The sequence below is a fragment of the Ambystoma mexicanum genome, chromosome 2p (assembly GCF_040938575.1).
Source record: "Ambystoma mexicanum isolate Mex_15411 chromosome 2p, UKY_AmexF1_1, whole genome shotgun sequence".
Lineage (NCBI taxonomy): Eukaryota > Metazoa > Chordata > Amphibia > Caudata > Ambystomatidae > Ambystoma > Ambystoma mexicanum.
The window spans coordinates 8,950,759-8,968,949 of record NC_090923.1 but is presented as its reverse complement, the minus strand read 5'-3'; the positions used below and the strand labels follow the sequence as shown (position 1 = coordinate 8,968,949).

At 46.4% G+C, this 18,191-nt stretch overlaps 1 protein-coding gene across 1 annotated transcript in view; it reads right to left on the bottom strand.

The window, feature by feature from the left end:
- The window catches only part of LOC138566132 (zinc finger protein 850-like), a 459,100-nt gene extending 441,184 nt beyond the window's left edge, over positions 1–17,916 (bottom strand). The window contains exons 1-2 of the mRNA XM_069643136.1: positions 17,843–17,916; positions 16,919–16,982 (exon numbers count right to left, since the gene is read on the bottom strand). The gene's annotated coding sequence lies outside the window, so the exon portion shown is untranslated. The remainder of the gene's footprint in view (positions 1–16,918; positions 16,983–17,842) is intronic.
- Between the last annotated feature and the right edge of the window lie 275 nt (positions 17,917–18,191).

Sequence of the window (18,191 nt, the reverse complement as noted above, 5' to 3'; positions counted from 1 at the left end):
CTTGGCAAAATTCAGACGGCGTCAGCCGGCTGTCTGAAGAGTTCAGTTGCAAAAAGATTTTTAGGCCTGCTGACAAATACTCTTGCTGGCAGTGGCCTTTTTGGTTAAGGTTCTGAAGTCTCTGTTTATCTTGGAGTCTAAGTGTTGGCTCTTTGAAGTTTGATGGAGGTAAGTATGGATTTTTCCGGCAGAGCGTCCCACTGCAGATGGAAATGAAGGTCTCTACCTAAGTTTCAGTGGTCCATTTATATGTTCTGCAAGTGGGTGTGTGTGTTGGTCATAACTAAACTTGCCCCTCTCACTTGTCATTGGTCCAGCTTTCATTTCTCCCCTGATTGGGGAAGCTAAGTTGTGTCAGAGTGATGTCAGCCATTTATGATCTCTTGAAAAAACTCCCCTGTCATCTGTGCACCCAAATCTATATATGATCAAAATACGTATTTCACAGTTACACAGTTGTTTGAAATTACATACCCACGTCACATATCACATGAGGTATACTCTGCCCCAAATCTGCTGTTTCTAAGAGCTTGCATTGAGAAATGGCACATATTTCACTTTTTAACGGATTTTGCAATTTCTGACATTGACCCAAATTTACACACATGTGCGCAAGGAGTATGGTCATTAATAGATGAAGTGTCAGATTTTTAACATGCATACATTTAGAGTAATATCCTCTTTTCCGCTAAAACCCCCCTGAACATACCACCGGGTCCTACCATGTCTTAAAACGTGGGCAGAAAAATCACAAGAATTATGGTATCATTTATAAAATTTTCACATGTCCGCTCTATGAATGATCCATCTTTTTAAAGTTATGTTCTGACCCCAAAGGGGTGTGGTTTCCTTCCAGCACAAGGTTGAATTTCTGGTTTTTCCAGTTCTGCCAAGCCAGCTTGCTCTCACAGGCAGTGCCCCTCCCCTGTTCTTCAGGAGGAAGCCACTTTTTACGACTCCCGCCAATAAAACATTTGCCTGAGTCAGGACAGGGCTTTGTTCAGAGCTCCTGTATTCTGTGGGGCTCCCCTTAATTCAATTATCAGAGAGATGGCATATCCTTAGTGTGGCCAGCAAAAGGCAGATAGGCCTGGGAACACAGCTGTGACTCAAGTTTCACTCCTGATGGGGGTAGTTGCCAGGCAAAATTGTAATCCCTTAGGTCAGTTTTTAGCTATATGTCATTTCTGTTCCCCAGTTTTTCTGCATTCAAATAAACTAACAATTCCACATATGCAGCTATAATGCTGATTCTAAATTTAAACCATGACATTTAAACAATTGCAACCTATGTGACACTCAAAAGTAGGTCACTCATTTCTTTTAAACATTGAGATTTTTAGTGTCTTTCAGTCCACATTTACTTAAACTGCTGAAATCCACAGCTCAGCCAGTCTTGTTATAAACCTTCAAGTCACTTCAGAATATAACTTTACATTGTATCTTCCTCTCAATAAGTCTTTCTTTGGCCTATTTTGGGTTCATTCAGTTTTACACAAAAAGTCTGGTGGTTTTAAAATGCCGGCTTTTGGATAGTGGTGAGTACTGGTACTGCACCCATTTTTGGGATTTAAGAAATGAATTCCCAACAGTTATGGGTGGCTTTTGGCAATCAGCATTTCCATTCCCAATGGTTTCAGACTACTGTGCGGGTAGTCCAATGGGGTTTTTAGGCAGTGCCCTTCTGTGCCCATAACATCGGCAAAAATGGGTGGCATCCTATTCTTCATGCATTTCCCTGGGCATTTTCTGGGAAACTCTGGCCATCATGATGTTTTCCATGTCAATACTGCACAGTTTTGAGGTACGGCTCGGATGCATGGGTAAATACATCCCACAAGCCCCCCTCTTGCGATGGCCATTCAGTTTCACTGATGGGACTCGCAAGACCTGGGATGTTTCCTCATCTTCTTCCAATAGATGGCACAGTTCAGCATCTTTTCCTCCATCCGCTGGATCGATCGGTCATCCTACCCGGTCCTGATGGGAATATTGGGCGGTACCCCGGGCCCATTGGATCTTCGTTCCCGGTCTCCGGATCGTCCTCCTTGGCCAGCCTGCAGGTTTTCCTTCTCCTAGGATGACAAAGGAAGAGCGGCAATACCTACTCATAGACGTTTTTCCACCACTGTTGAGATAGTGGGGCAGCATATGCATTTCATCATAACGAAACATTACATTCTTTTTTGAAAAAAAAACAGTATAACTAAGAGACAGTTTCATGCAAATCACAATATTTTAGAGACTAGATGTGGTATGTTTTATGGTTGGAACTGAATTAGTCTGAGACAATACCCGCTAGGATTCCAGAGGATTCCTCCAGTTGTTGCAGAGTGTGCCTGGGATGGCAACATTTCAACTGGTTTATGTGGACCCACTTGTCTTCCCCCGCTGCCAAAGGACCTTTGGGGATGTGGATTTTGTAGGCCACCGGGGAGATTTTGTCGATGATCTCAAAGGGTCCCTTCCATGTAGGCAAAAATTTGCGCTGTTTTGCCTGGTTTCTTTGGAAGTTGTATAGATAGACCCGGTCCCCCACCTGATATTCCTTCCTGGAAGTCTTCAGGTCATAGTGGGTCTTCATGCTATCAGCCGATCTTTCTAGATTCCGCTGAGCATAAGCAAAAGCATGTTGGAGGTGTTTCCTTAAATTCTCCACATACTCATGAGTTGTGGAGGCATTTATCAGTGTCTGCTCTTGGGTCCTGTAGAGCAAATGCTGAGGAAGCACCATCTTGCGTCCAGTCATCAACTCAAATGGTGACATTTTGGTTGCAGATGAAGGGGTAGATCTGATGGCCATTAGGACCAGAGGTAATCGGATATCCCAACTTGGCCCAGAATCTGCCACAAACTTCTTTAATATGCTCACAATTGTCCGGTTATATCTCTCTACTGCCCCAGAAGAAGCTGGTCTATAAGCAATATGCAGCTTTCTCTTGACCCCCAGTATCTCCCACATCTTTGTCATTACTTCACTGGTGAAGTGGCTACCTCTGTCTGACTCAATCCTTTGAGGTAGACCAAAACGGGAAAAGATGTGGTTAATCATCAAGGCAGCTGCAGTTTCTGCCTTGCAATTTGGGGCTGGGAGACATTCCACCCACTTGGTAAACAAGCATGTCACAGTCAACATGTACTTATTCCCCCTAGCAGAGCGAATCACAGGGCCTACAAAGTCGATTTGTAAATCTGACCATGGCAGTGTCATTCCCCGCTTTTGGAGAGGCGCGCGGTGCGTGAGGGATGATGGCTGAAATTGTGCACACACAAGACACCCCTTCAAGTATTGGTCGAGGTCCTGCCCCATGTGTGGCCAGTATGCAACCTCTCTTAAGATTTCCAATGTTGTGTGAAACCCCCTATGACCGGCGGTGGCCGCATCATGGGCGTGACTTATCATCAGGCTTCGGAATGAGGTAGGAACCACCCACTGATCGTGGCCAGCTTTGGATTTCCTTACCAACAAACCGTCTTGGATTCAGAACATTTTTGGACATTTCATCAACACTCTTAGGTCCTCTTTCCCAGTGTAATCGGTATCCGTCAGGGGAAAGTTCTCAGGGTCCTCAAGGTGTTGGTAAAACTTACCAATAATTGGATCCCCCTTCTGAGCGGTAATCAAATCAGCATCAGGGGTCTCCTTACTCCATTGTGCAATTGAAAGGTCGTTGTGAGCATTTGTCTGGGACCTAGTGATAGCAGTGACCTGGATTTCCACCAACAGGGATTCCATCTCAATTAGATCCCCTTGGATGGCCCCGGTTTTGGCCAGCTGATCAGCTAAGTCATTTCCAGTTTTGTCTGGTCCCTCTACTTTGGAATGACCCTTGATCTTTTTCCAATAGATGGTCATCTCATTCGAGGTGACCAGGTTATCAATGTTTTGAATCAACTTCCCATGTTTCAAGGGGTTGTTGTTAGCACATAACATGCCTCTGGTTTTCCAATTAACCAGGTGCTCCACGAACCCGTTCCGTACATAATCCGAATCTGTGATTATGACCAGTTCGCGGAGTTGATGCTGGACAGCAGTGAGGATGGCCTGATGCACAGCCATCAATTCTGCCACCTGACTACTTCGGGGACCAATTTTGTATCCAGCGGAGGGTTCTGGGGACTCATTCACCCATGCATTCCCTACGCCAGCCACCAGTTCTTTCTCCCCGTCGTTTTCAACATGGTAAGAGCATCCATCCACATACACAGTGGGCATTCCCTCACACTTGTCCTCTTCAAAGACTTTGTGGGGGGAATTAAGGTATGCCTCCATGTTGTCCTTTATTTTTAGACTTTCGTCCTCGAGACAGTTTTCTCTGGCACAATCATGCAAGTCAGCCAGACCTTGCGCGAGGGGACTCTTCTTGTTTTGGCCATATCTGACCTCCACAGGAAAGCCTTGCATTGATAGAATCCAGGAAGTAATTCGGGAATTACTCACATTTCCGGCCCGGATTCTGTCACTTTGGAGATATTGCAGAGGCTGGTGTGGAGTCTCCACTATGATGTGTTCCCCCTGGATAAACGGGCGGTAATTCTTCAATGCCCACACCGTTGCCAGGAGTGCCTTCTCACAATCGTTGAATTTTTCCTCCACAGAGGATAAAGTTTTGCTCGCATAGGAGATTACTTTATTGACCTTGTCATGCTTTTGGTATAATACTGCCGTCAAGCACGTATTAGAGAACCCTGTCTCCAGGAAGAACTCCTTGTTTCTGACAGGGTAAGCTAGGCAAGGCGCTTGTGAGAGGCTTCTCTTGAGTTGTCTTACTGCCTCGGCTTGTTCTGGACACCCTTCCCACTTGACCCCCCCCCTTCAGGAGATGAATCAGGGGTCTGGTGATCTCTGCGTAGCCCTCAATGAACTTTCTGCTGTAATTAGTCAGTCCAAGGAGGCTCCTTAGTTCCCGCAGAGTTGTGGGGTCTTTCAGTTTCTGAAGTGCTTCCACTTTCTTTTCCTGGGGACAGAGACCCTGAGGAGTAATCTCATGCCCCAAGAAATTAACATGGGTTCTGCACCACTGTGCTTTTTGAAAGGAAAGTTTTGCTCCGGCGGCCCTCAACTGTGTCAGAACATAACGGATCTCCGCTATGTGTTCCTCCACAGTTGAGCTTTTGATGAGGACATCATCTACATAAGCCAGGTTACCCCTCGCACCCAAGTCGGGCATGGCCTTGTGTAGAAAAATGTTGAATTCATTGCCGGAGTTGAGGTATCCGAAGGGAGTCCGGGTCCATGTATACTGCTGGCCCCCAAAGGTAAAAGCCAGTTTGTATTGGTCCTCCCTACTGACAGGCACAGTCCAGTATCCATTGGTCAGGTCTATTGCAGTGAATACCTGTGACCCCTGAATCTGGGCCAGCCCTTGGTCAATGTAGGGCAGAGGCCATCGGGAAGTATGGACTCGTTTGTTGAGCTCCCTGAGGTCGGCGCAGAGTCTCCACTGGCCGTTTGGCTTCAATATTCCCAGCACCGGATTATTGAAGGTGCTGTGGACTGGATGGATTATTCCCCGGGACTCAAGGTTCTTAATTATTTCAGTAAGGGACTCCATTGATGCGAGAGGCAAGCGATATTGCTTCACAAACACAGGAGTCATGCCAGGGTCCGTGGGGATTGTTGTTGTGTGGATGTCGGTGCGGCCACAGTCATATGAGTCTACCGCAAAGAGATCTTGGAAATCCAAGAAAACTTGTTTCAACTTTTGCTTTTGTTCCAGAGTCACACAGGCATCAGCTAGGTTGACTCTCTCTTCCACCATCTGCCTGAAGCCTGGAAAGACTTCTGGTTTGGCTATCTCCGCGGCCTCCTCCAGCTGGGTGGAGAAGTCCCTGGTCAGAGTGCTGATTTGGACCGGAGGCTTCAGGTGGGAAAGGCAGCCCTCATGGACCTGGAAAATCACCTCATCCCTCCTGAAGTCACAAGTCACATCTTCCTTACCATAGGGGCAGGAAGTGTACACCAGGAAGTTCCCCCCATGCCGGGTAAAAATCCTGTCTGGTGTTGTATTGTCATCACTGTCACTGTCAAAACAGTCCTTGGGGATTGGTCCTAACAGTTCATTTACTAAGTCGATGGAGAAATGTCGGTCATCAACCGCCATTCCAATAATGATGCCTGCGGCTAGAGTAATACTCTTTAAGTCGCTGTTATCCACCTCTATTGGAATGGTGTCATGTTCTATGTTGACTAATGGAGTTGGGTTTACCCCTAACCCTTGCTGTTGGAGAGAAGCATTTAGATGTATGTAAGCATCAGGGTTTTTCAACTCTTGTCCCCTTTTAACTTTCACTTCCAGGGAGAATTGTCGGGTCCTTTCTGGGATGGTGACTTCCTCTTTAACCTGAATTTCAACGGCATAAGGTAGCAATTGAGCTGACCTAAATGCTTTTTCTGGATCATCAAAGCCCATGGGATTATCCGCTAATCGGGACCAAGCTTTGAAGTTTATTAGGTCCAAACTAATGGCTAAGCGATTGAGAATGTCACTGCCTAAGTAAAAGGCGGCAGGGACGTCTCGCACGACCCAACAATTGTGGACTATGCTCTTGTTGCCAATGGAGATTTTGAGCATACACCTGCTTGGCAGGAGATGTTTTGAATTGGGTGCTTCCAGGTCCATTTCCCATTTGTCTATCAGTTTGAATGTGGGAATGGCTGGATCTTTTGGGAGTTGGCGGAACATGGCTTCGCTGATGAAGCTCTTACCGTTGTTCACACACACTCGAGCGAGAACAGAGTCCTTCCCATCATTTAACTGAACAGGGATGAACAACTGCTCTCCAATTTGCTGAATATCAGCCAGGCTCTGAGCTGATTTCACATCTTTCTGGACTATAGGAGTGGGAGTTTTTGATGGTGGATTAGTATAGAATTTCAGAGTGTTTCCTTCCAGCGTGGAATACCACCTTAAACTGGAAGGAAGGTTGATTTTCAGAAATAGAGAGGACCCCCCATCACCAGTCTGTTGTCCTACTGCTATTACTGTCACGTCTGGAATTTGGTTGTTCTGGAAGTGAAACTCTACTTGGTCAGATTTTTGTTCAACCATGTGGCAGGTGCCGTTTAAACTAACATGTTTTAATTTTATTGGTCGGCTAGTCTGGGTCCAGAGGACCTTGTTTACACAATCTATTAGGGGTGACAACCTTCTCAGGAGGTCATTCCCTAGTAAACAAGGGGTGCCCTCTGGGGTCACAACTATGACCGGGTGTTTCAACTTGTGTCGCCCAATTTTAATGTCCAAGTCTGCCGTCCCCTCGACGGGAATTTCCTTCCCGTCAAAGTTCTGCAGTTGTCCAGGAAGAGAGGTGAGAGGAATTTGGTAATTCTCTCCCCTTCCTGCATTCAGTTCATCAAAGGCCCTTCTGGACAGAAGGGTAGCTTGAGATCCAGTGTCCACCAGTGCCAAAATTGTACCCTGTCCCTGTACTTGTACCGGGGCATAATATCTTCCCTCCTTCTCCTCAAGGGGGCACAGATAATGTACATTTTTGGACAGCTGGTGGGCTAATTTTCTGGTTTTGGACATTGCAAGAGAAGAAATTTGGGCAGAATTCTGTGGAGAGCCTTGGGAATCTGAAATAAAAAGTTGGCAACTGGAGATCAGAGCCATTGTGGGTTCCCCTGGTTCCAGTTCTGGCCCCCCCCCCTTTTTGGAGGCAGTCCCCAGGATGGGTTTGAACCAGGGGATTTTCTTGCTGTTGGTTCTGGGATGAGATGGTGGGCGGCGGTAGCTCAGTCTCCCCATCTCCCCAGTCTGGATTTGCATCCCTAGGGACCCATTTTTCTTTGGGAGGAGTTCCCCCCTCTCTGAAGGAGAAGATCCTTTTCCCAGGATCCTCTGAGGATCCCTCTCCCTCAAATTGGAAGATCTGTACCTCCTCCTCAAACTGAGTCTGTTTGGGTCTTTTGTTTCTCCTACCCCCCCCCCTCTGCTCCTTAGGAGGCAGACTTTCAGGGGCAAGAGATTTTGTTTCCGGTTCCTGGGTTTCCAGGGGCTGTTTACAAGTGAGGAAGGAAGCTTCCTCCAAGGCTTTACACCCCCCTTCCCTTTGTGCCTCCTCCCTGGGAACCGGTGAGTTATCGGGGTGCTGCCCCCGTCATTGTTCTGGAGCACCAGGTCCAGAGTTGGGTGCGTTCTGCGCCGGCACGCCCATCTGAGGGTTCTGCTGAGCCCTCAGTATGTGACCCAGATCCCGCGCCATGTTTTGAACCTGGCGCTCTAACTGGGAAACCCGCTCAGGCTGATACGGGGCCCTGTTTTCTCCCCTGGGCTGATCCCGGGAAGGGTAGCTGTCCCTCCTCTGGTAATACCCCGGGTTGGGAAGATTTGGGTACCCCTCCACCCTTGGCCTCCCCTCTCCCGGATTCAGTGGTCTGGGCTCAGGGAATTGGGGAAAGAAGGATGGATGGTTTTGGGGCTGAAAGTCGGGTGGATATCTGGGGAAAAAGTTCTGCCCAGGGTTTGGTAAATTTCTGCCCTCCTGTGGAAAGTTTGGAGGGAATTTCCCTGGGTTAGGTGCTTGGCTGGATCCCCCCCCCTTGGGCTGGAGGAGTCCACACATAACCCAGGATGGGTCGATTTCCCTTGTAACGGGGACTTACATAATCAGGAGAGCGAGGGACCCCATTTGTGGGGCTGCCTCCTTGGCTCCCTGTCTGTGACTGACCCGAGGACCTCCTGGGCCTAGCATTATTAGGTGCAGGTAGGTTTTTAGGCCCCCCCATCTCCAAATCCAAAACGGGGGTGACCTTTACCTCTGCCACCTTGGCAGCAGCAGGGGTGCTGTTGGCTTTGGGGTTTTTCTGGGCATTACTTTTGCTATCTATCGGTTTCTGCACCTCATAGATCCGGGTAGCCTGTTCAATGACCCGGTCTAAAGATCTTTTCTCGTGAAAATTCCTCACGAGCTGGGTCATGATATATTTGGGCAAGGCATGGAAAAACGTATTAATAAATTCTCTGCTATCCGTGCGCACCCTTCTTGTGGTCTGTGCAAAAGCACGCTTTAACTCCTGCACAAATTCTTGTGGGGCCTGATCCTCCCCACATTGCAAATTGTAGGCTGCCTTGCGAGCCTCTTGAGGATTTCTGTGAACAGAAAAATGTTTCAAGATGGCCGCCTTGTAGGTGGACCATCTTAAATGATTTTGGTCCTCCAGCCCCGCAAAGAAACTGGAGTATTCCGGGGAGAAGGTCCACTTTACATATTGAATACAGCTTTGGCTGTCCTTCAAATGGAAAGTCTCCATCATTTGTTCAAACAACTCTAAGTGCTCCCAAACAGAATACTTAGCGTTCTTATGGTAAGGCGTGATGACGCTCCTGATCGCCTTAATCTGCTTTAAGGGGTCCTTAAGCAAGGCCCTTTTTGCCTTATTGGCCTTTTTGGTTCGGGTAACCCTTGTCCATTCGTCCTCGGACTCAGAGGCACTGCTCCCAGAGGTTCCTGTCTGTTCTTCCAGGTTTTCCCAGATTCTGCGAGCCTGGGAATGACTGGCAGAATGTGGGGACCTGGTCTCCTGTGTCCTGCGCAGTTCAGAGGAGTCTTCAGATTCCTCCTTGCTGCCAGGATTTGATGGGTACCCCCTCCACTGACCTAACTGGGCAGAGGTTTTCAGGATGCCCTTAATGGGCCTACTCTCCTGGGGTTCCCCATTGAACTGTACTGTACTTGGGTGCCCATACCCGGATGCCCACCCCTCCATTCCTGAGTGGTACTGGCCTATGAGCCCCATACTCTTAGCTGGATAGTAATCTGCCATCCCTGCTGCCCTGTGCTCATGTGCGCCAGGGGACATGGGGGTGGTAGAGTCCAGGGACTGGGGGAGATGAAGGCCCCTGGTGTTAGGGCTCCTGCGGTTATGGTCAGGGATCTCTCTTTCCCAGCGGACCTCATCTCTATCCGCCCCTGCTCCCTGTTGCAATGCAAGAGTCTGCATTTGTGCTTTCAGTTCCTCTGTTAAGGCCTTACTCGACTCTATCAGTTTCTCCTGCATCGCTACCTGTTGCTGGAGCCTCTCATTGTGCTGGCAGAGAGCCTCATTTTCCCTCTGTGCTTCCTGGTTGGTCCTGGAGAACTGGGCCAGTCTTTGCTGCAGGAGGGTTACCTCCTGAGCTGTGTCCCTATTGGCCTGCTCCTTTCTTGCTAGAGCATCCTCCACCCTCCTGGTGTGCTCTAGCAAGTTCTGGTGTTCTTTTTGGAGGTCACCCAGTCCCTGGTGGGCCAGGTGATTTTCATCCATTTTTCTTTTTAAGTGGCAGACTTCCTGGCCTAAGGTGTCCCTTTCCTGACTAAGAGTCTGCATCTGTACCGTCAGGTCGTCCCTTTGCCTTTGGAAGGCACCAGCTTTCTGGCGCTCCTGATCAAACTCTGCCTGGGTATCCAGGTCTTTCAGAATCAGTTTATTGCTCTCTGCCTTCTCCCTATCTAGGTGGCTTTGCAGGGTGACTACCTGCTCAGCACATGCCCTATTGAAGTCTAGCTGTTGCTCCAGCTTTTTCTGGCTTTGCAGTAGGGAGTCCAAACCTTCTTGGTGTTCCTTCTGCAAGGCCAGAAATCTGGTATCCTGTTCTGACTTTTCCTTTTGCAGCACATCCATATCCTCCTTTATTTTAGTGATGTACTGTCTGGTCTCATTTTCTGACTCCTGGCTTCTGTGCAGCCTTTGCTCAGAAGAGTCCAGATCAGATTGGGCCTTCTCTAACGCCATCTGTTGCCTTTTAGCCAGATCATGGCCTTCAGCACATTTATTCTGTATGGCTCCCATATATAAATATAAATATGCCGCTATCCTAACGATCTTGTCGTGTTCATCTTTGGCCTTAGGAGCCATATATAGTTCACTCAGGGCCACATGTAATGGACCCTGATCTCTCCATAAGTCTGACTCTGTTTCAGTGACCTGTCGCGTGATGGCCTGCAACCAGGCATCCTGGCCCTGCTCAGCCCATTCACCTCTCACAAATAGTTTATGTAAGAAGTGCTCTCTGGCTATTTTCATATTTACCAAGGTCGTCATTCTAGAGATTGGTCTCTGTCCTGACTTACAGAAGTTAGTATTTTATTTTTGCAGAACAGAACTTTTCTTGGAGTGTCCCTTTTGAGGAATGCTTCACAGCGTAATGCAGCGTGGTGATCCGACTGGATGTATGTATCCGGTCAGTTAGCACACTGTATTAAGCTGCACAAGTGGTATTCTAACCCAGAATCCCGGATACGAGCCCCCAATTTGTAAGAGGATTCAATTCAGCACTACAGCTAAGTCGACGCCTAGTCTAGAATACTGAATGAAAACCCTTATTGATATACCTTTATGTCCAGTTCATGCGTTCTGGATGACTACCCCTATATAACACCCCTCTCTTGGAATCCTCCTGACCCCACTGAGCCAAGAAGTAGTTCTGTTTTGCAAGTTAAAAGGTTTATTTGAGAAGTAAACAATATATATCTATCACACTTTATAATAAATTAATAATTGAATATCACACTTAATCTGATATGATAAAGATTAACAACGGAGAATCTGGCACTAGCACACTTCTTGATAATCACTAAGGAGTTGACATGAAATGGATAAGATAGCAACAATACTTTTATGGTTTCAAATGGATGCAATGTGGAATGAAATGCAATACAGAAAATACTCAATATGATTTCAACAAAACAATGTAATCACTTTTCTCTGGCAATTCACCCCCCCCCCTTTTATGCAATGCAAGGAAATGGAAGGAAGGCACACAATTCTCAGAAATGCAATTCAAATGTAATTCAATTCACCCCAGCAAGCTTAGACTACAGAAGTTTGAAAACACAGGCAAAAGTGCTTTGATATTTGCTGAAAAATATGCTAAATTGCTTTTAATTCCCTGTAGAGGTTCAGGGTGAGTGGTATCTAGTTAATATTAGTCCAGGCTCACACTAGCAATGATTCAGGGATAATTAGCAGGTTAAACGAATTTCTGGCAAATGGAAGGCAAGCAGCATCAGATTTTTACACGTGGAGAAATTTGCAAATCGCGGCAAAATTCGCGAATGCGTGTTCCGCGATTGCAGTAAAACTATAAGGGGTAGGAATGTGGTTCTTGGTGCGATTAAAAGCTAAGATTCTAAGCTTTCAGATGAAAGTTACTGCAAGTCTCTAAGACAAACGGTCGCAGAGATATGAGCGATTTAGTGAAGGTCGTTTTTGGTTTTGCAAATTTTAAACGCAACACTTTTTCAGCTTTAAAAATGATGGCAGAATAACACAATTTCTAAGCTGCAGTTCTACTTAGATTAAAAATGGATTGAATTAAATGATTTTAACTAAGAGATGTGTTCTGAGTTTTGCTGAGTACTCACAAGAGATTTTGAACCGGAAAGCGACTTGGTCACGGACTTCAGTCTGGTCAGGTCTTCCCGAGTTCCGCTCACAGCGCCTGGCCTCTGGAACTGCTCACAGCATCGGGGTCAGCACTCTGGATACAATGGCCTGGTCTCTGCTAGGCACCGGTTCTCTGGGTCGGGTCCTGCCTTCTCTTTGGATATTTCTGTCACCGGGTTCTTGCAAAAGTTCTTGGCAAAATTCAGACGGCGTCAGCCGGCTGTCTGAAGAGTTCAGTTGCAAAAAGATTTTTAGGCCTGCTGACAAATACTCTTGCTGGCAGTGGCCTTTTTGGTTAAGGTTCTGAAGTCTCTGTTTATCTTGGAGTCTAAGTGTTGGCTCTTTGAAGTTTGATGGAGGTAAGTATGGATTTTTCCGGCAGAGCGTCCCGCTGCAGATGGAAATGAAGGTCTCTACCTAAGTTTCAGTGGTCCATTTATATGTTCTGCAAGTGGGTGTGTGTGTTGGTCATAACTAAACTTGCCCCTCTCACTTGTCATTGGTCCAGCTTTCATTTATCCCCTGATTGGGGAAGCTAAGTTGTGTCAGAGTGATGTCAGCCATTTATGATCTCTTGAAAAAACTCCCCTGTCATCTGTGCACCCAAATCTAAATATGATCAAAATACGTATTTCACAGTTACACAGTTGTTTGAAATTACATACCCACGTCACATATCACATGAGGTATACTCTGCCCCAAATCTGCTGTTTCTAAGAGCTTGCATTGAGAAATGGCACATATTTCACTTTTTAACGGATTTTGCAATTTCTGACATTGACCCAAATTTACACACATGTGCGCAAGGAGTATGGTCATTAATAGATGAAGTGTCAGATTTTTAACATGCATACATTTAGAGTAATATCCTCTTTTCCGCTAAAACCCCCCTGAACATACCACCGGGTCCTACTATGTCTTTAAACGTGGGCAGAAAAATCACAAGAATTATGGTATCATTTATAAAATGTTCACATGTCCGCTCTATGAATGATCCATCTTTTTAAAGTTATGTTCTGACCCCAAAGGGGTGTGGTTTCCTTCCAGCACAAGGTTGAATTTCTGGTTTTTCCAGTTCTGCCAAGCCAGCTTGCTCTCACAGGCAGTGCCCCTCCCCTGTTCTTCAGGAGGAAGCCACTTTTTACGACTCCCGCCAATAAAACATTTGCCTGAGTCAGGACAGGGCTTTGTTCAGAGCTCCTGTATTCTGTGGGGCTCCCCTTAATTCAATTATCAGAGAGATGGCATATCCTTAGTGTGGCCAGCAAAAGGCAGATAGGCCTGGGAACACAGCTGTGACTCAAGTTTCACTCCTGATGGGGGTAGTTGCCAGGCAAAATTGTAATCCCTTAAGTCAGTTTTTAGCTATATGTCATTTCTGTTCCCCAGTTTTTCTGCATTCAAATAAACTAACAATTCCACATATGCAGCTATAATGCTGATTCTAAATTTAAACCATGACATTTAAACAATTGCAACCTATGTGACACTCAAAAGTAGGTCACTCATTTCTTTTAAACATTGAGATTGTTAGTGTCTTTCAGTCCACATTTACTTAAACTGCTGAAATCCACAGCTCAGCCAGTCTTGTTATAAACCTTCATGTCACTTCAGAATATAACTGTACATTGTATCTTCCTCTCAATAAGTCTTTCTTTGGCCTATTTTGGGTTCATTCACTTTTACACAAAAAAGTCTGGTGGTTTTAAAATGCCGGCTTTTGGATAGTGGTGAGTACTGGTACTGCACCCATTTTTGGGATTTAAGAAATGAATTCCCAACAGTTATGGGTGGCTTTTGGCAATCAGCATTTCCATTCCCAATGGTTTCAGACTACTGTGCGGGTAGTTCAATGGGGTTTTTTCGGCAGTGCCCTTCTGTGCCCATAACATCGGCAAAAATGGGTGGCATCCTATTCTTCATGCATTTCACTGGGCATTTTCTGGGAAACTCTGGCCATCATGATGTTTTCCATGTCAATACTGCACAGTTTTGAGGTACGGCTCGGATGCATGGGTAAATACATCCCACACTGTGCACCTGGCCACCCTCTGTCTACCGGGCCCAGGCTCCTGCTTATATTTTCCACCCTCCCGCACTGCCTCCCGGCCACCCTTTGCATTGGGGTCTGTATCTGTACCCACACAGCCCCCCTCTTCCTCCCTTGCACTTACCAGACCTACCCTGTCTGCTTCCCTCAACTAAGCACTTGCTGGATGCACTACTTTTTTCTGTGTTGCTGTTCTTATCATGTATTTATCAGTATTTATTCCTGCTCTCCTCTTGCTCTGCACTTTCCACTTCTCCCCCCTCCTTTGCACTTTTTCCCGGCCCCTCTCCCATTTACTTGGGCGTTCTCAATATCACTGGGCCTGGTAAGATTGTTGTTTTGTTTTCTCCCCTGTTCCCCTCCCTTGCCTTGTCGCGCTCTGAAACACATGTGTATGAGCGCGATATAAATAAAATATAAATATCAATATCAAAGATTTCATTACTATAATAGATTCTCACAAATCTAGGGAGAGTCACACCCTTCTCAGTGATTTGTCAGCTTGTGGGGTACATCTTTTGGAAGGTTTTTTTTCGTCCAAATATGGTCACAGCTATGGGGCACGGTGACTTCATACCGGAACCTACCAGCACGGTAAGCGTTCTCTTCATTCTCATTGAAGTAAATACCTGTGCCTTACATAACAGTAAGATAGTGTGTGCTGGGTCTAGTGGGGAATGGTCAATCTTCACCACTGTGGCACTTTCCCCACGAGCAGAGGGGTTTGTCAATCTTATTGTCGTCTTTCCCTTAGATTCTTTGGTGGGCACTGAAAGAGAAACTGTCTCCAAGTCCTGGAGGCTTTGGAAGGACACACTAATTAAAGAGTTGAATAGTTGTGACTCCTCACTGGACTTTGAGACATGGCTAGTGTCTCTGGACATTTCTGCTGAGAAATATGGCGTGTGTATTTTCCATGTTGCTGCCATATCGTCTACCTATGGTATGTGCATCCTCCATGTTGCTGCCATATCCTCTACTTATGTTATGGCGTGTGTATTTTCCATGTTGCTGCCATATCCTCTACGTATCCTATGGCGTGTGTATTTTCCATGTTGCTGCCATATCCTCTACGTATGCTATGGCATGTGCATCCTCCATGTTGCTGCCATATCCTCTACTTATGCTATGGCGTGTGTATTTTCCATGTTGCTGCCATATCCTCTACGTATGCTATTGAATGTGTAACTTCCACCTCTTCGCACCTGCTAATATTAGACCGGGTTATGTGTCTATGCCTGGGGAAGATCTACCTACTCTGCTTCCTCCATCCATACTACAGCACATACTCCTTCCACATAGCCATAGCTGCTGTTATTAGAAAGGGTTCCCTGCCTATGCTGGGGTAGATGTACCTGCTCTGCTTCCTCCATCTATACTCCTGCCCATACTCCTTCCACATAGCCGCTGTTATTAGAAAGGGTTCCCTGCCTGTGCTGGGGTAGATGTACCTGCTCTGATTCCTCCATCTATACTCCTGCCCATACTCCTTCCACATAGCCGCTGTTATTAGAATGGGTCCCCTGCCAATGCTGGGGTAGATGTACCTGCTCTGATTCCTCCATCTATACTCCTGCCCATACTCCTTCCACATAGCCGCTGTTATTAGAATGGGTCCCCTGCCAATGCTGGTGTAGATGTACCTGCTCTGATTCCTCCATCTATACTCCTGCCCATACTCCTTCCACATAGCCGCTGTTATTAGAATGGGTCCCCTGCCAATGCTGGGGTAGATGTACCTGCTCTGATTCCTCCATCTATACTCCTGCCCATACTCCTTCCACATAGCCGCTGTTATTAGAATGGGTTATGTGCCTATGCTGGGGTAGATGTACCTGCTCTGCTTCCTCCATCTATACTACTGCCCGTACTCCTTCCACATAGCCGCTGTTATTAGAATGGGTCCTTTCCCTATGCTGGGGAATATCTACCTACTCTGCTTCCTCCATCCATACTACAGCACATACTCGAATTCGGACAGATGTACCATTCAATCTATTAAAATTGATCAAATTGGGTATTACCGGTTGTGATTGCTGCCAGGCCAGCTTATCAAGCAATGGGTTGTGACAGATGCAAAGGGGGAGATATTCTTGGATTTTTACATTTCCGTTGATTGGATAGAAAGACACATTTGTATGCATGGGGGGGCCCTAAAATATGTTGAAAAAGTTTTTTTAAATGACTTTAACCCCTGTTTATGGATAAATGTTTTATAAAAATGCAAACTTCTACCCTCATCCAAACGCTCTGTGGGGGTGCTGGGATGGCTCGCTATCCTTCTTTGGTCTGCGCAACATGGGGCTATTTTCAAAACCTTTTTCATGGCCACTTTTGGTTCCTTCTCCACCCCTCGGCATGAGGGGACGAATACATCCAATTTCAATTCAAAAAGGGGGGAGAGGACAGGGAGGGCACGGGATGCAGGTCAGGTCAGGAGACAGAAGAAAAGAACAAAATGTGGAGAGAGTCATAGATATATCACATTAGTTATTTACCTCGTGTAGCCTTTTCTCTTTACTTTTTGTTGAACACGTCCAAACACCAATAGTGTATTCAGATCTGGGGAACGGAAGCATTATCGTTCGATTAAATAATCTACAATAAGAGTTATCTAAATTAAATACTTCAAGCATGTATACGGCATCCAGAGAAGATGTAATGTCTAAAGAAGGAGCTGGCGATCTACCCCAACAGCATGCCCACCCACCCTGGACCTCACGGCCCACAATCAAACAAGCTTTGTCAATGCCAACAGATTGGGCTTTTATGTAGACACATGGGAAAGGCACTTGCTAGGCACTGCATTAACTGGCCACTGATTGTAGCAGGTGCAAAATCGTATTTCCTTTTATTTTTATTTATCATTTATATTGCACACCACTGACCCGGAGGCTTAAGGGGTATGAGGACCTGGGCATCTACTGGCAGTGCCTGACAAAGGCCTAATACTTACACACAAGCCAAAACTGTTGGCTTTACCAATGCTTGATTTGAATATGACTACAGTGAACAACCCACACAGTGTTTATATAAAGAGTGGCTGAAGGCAGACCTGGTTAAAAAAAAATGATTACATCAGTAGCAGATTTACAGCTCCAATCAAGAAATTATCTCACAAAGACTGGCAGGCACTTCAAGCACAAAGTATGATGGTAAGGCTTGATTAAAGCGAGCCCATAGAGAAATGTGGAGGTGATACTTTGGGCAGGAACTGGGTGGGGAAAGCCATAGGGATTGCCATGGCAAGGGCAGGCAGTGGGGGTGTGTCCCTCCTCATATGCCATCTCTCCCCGTCTACACTCAATAGTTTATAGGTTTATAGGTTGCACAAGTGCCTTTTTATTGCCCGAAATACTGAGAGGAAGGATTGTAGTTTCATCGGTTTACATCAAGTGGTGAATGAGTCGTGAAAGACTTGCCCTTTTCTCTGCGGTGTCCATTTGAAGTTGGAGCTCTGTCCTCATCAGCGAAGGGGCTCCGAGCTGATAGACATGCCCAGTGCTGAGACACTGATCCCCAGAGCATGCGCAGAAATGGGGAGCCCGAAAGAGCATGCGCAGAATAGGGGAGCCCGAAAGAGCATGCGCAGAAATGGGGAGCCCGAACGAGCATGCGCAGAAATGGGGAGCCTGAAAGAGCATGCTCAGAAATAGGGAGACGGAAAGAGCATGCGCAGAAAAATGGGGAGACAGAAAAGCATGTGCAGTAAGGCAATGTGGACGGCGCATACGCACAAAGGAGTTACTAAAATAAGCATGCGCAGAAAGG